We start from the raw sequence: 1,383 nt of genomic DNA, 5'->3' as shown, positions 1-1,383 counted from the left end.
GTGGTTGGATGTACATGTGGTTGGATGTACATTTGGTTGGATGTACATGTGGTTGGATATGGTTGGATGTACATGTGGTTGGATATGGTTGGATGTACATGTGGTTGGATGTACATGTTGTTGGATATGGATGGATGTACATGTGGTTGGATGTACAAGTGGTTGGATGTACATGTGGTTGGATGTACATTTGGTTGGATGTACATGTGGTTGGATATGGTTGGATGTACATGTGGTTGGATATGGTTGGATGAACATGTGGTTGTAAATGGCTGGATGTACATGTGGTTGGAAATGGCTGGATGTACATGTGGTTGGAAATGGTTGAATGTACATGTGGTTGGATGTATATGTGGTTGGATTTACATGTGGTTGGATGTACATGTGGTTGGATGTACATTTGGTTAGATGTACATGTGTTTGGATGTGGTTGGATGTACATGTGGTTGGATATGGTTGGATGTACATGTCGTTGGATATGGTTGGATGTACATGTCGTTGGATATGGTTGGATGTACATGTCGTTGGATATGGTTGGATGTACATGTGGTTGGATGTACACGTGATTGGATGTGGTTGGATGTACATGTGGTTGGATGTGGTTGGATGTACATGTGGTTGGACACACATGTGTTTGGATGTACATGTGGTTGGATGTGGTTGGATGTACATTTGGTTGGATGTACTTGTGTTTGGATATGGTTGGATGTACTTGTGTTTGGATGTACATATGGTTGGATGCACATGTGGTTGGATATGGTTGGATGTACATGTGGTTGGATATGGTTGGATGTACATGTGTTTGGATGTGGTTGGATGTACATGTGTATGGATGTGGTTGGATGTACATGTGTTTGGATGTGGTTGGATGTACATGTGGTTGGATATGGTTGGATGTACATGTGGTTGGATATGGTTGGATGTACATGTGGTTGGATGTACATGTGGTTGGAAATGGTTGAATGTACATGTGGTTGGATGTACATGTGGCTGTATGTGGTTGGATGCACATGTGGTTGGATGTACATGTGGTTGGATGTGGTTGAATGTACATGTGGTTGGATGTACATGTGGCTGGATGTGGTTGGATGCACATGTGGTTGGATGTACATGTGGTTGGATGTACATGTGGTTGGATGCACATGTGGTTGGATATGGTTGGATGTACATGTGGTTGGATGCACATGTGGTTGGATGTACATGTGGTTGGAAATGGTTGAATGTACATGTGGTTGGATATGGTTGGATGTACATGTGGTTGGATATGGTTGGATGTACATGTGGTTGGATGTACATGTTGTTGGATATGGATGGATGTACATGTGGTTGGATATGGTTGGATGTACATGTGGTTGGATATGGTGTTGGATATGGATGGATGTA

This window comes from Austrofundulus limnaeus, unplaced genomic scaffold, assembly GCF_001266775.1.
Source record: "Austrofundulus limnaeus strain Quisiro unplaced genomic scaffold, Austrofundulus_limnaeus-1.0 Scaffold2080, whole genome shotgun sequence".
NCBI classification, from domain to species: domain Eukaryota; kingdom Metazoa; phylum Chordata; class Actinopteri; order Cyprinodontiformes; family Rivulidae; genus Austrofundulus; species Austrofundulus limnaeus.
The sequence above is the reverse complement of the archived record's forward strand: the minus strand, read 5'-3'. Positions refer to the sequence as shown.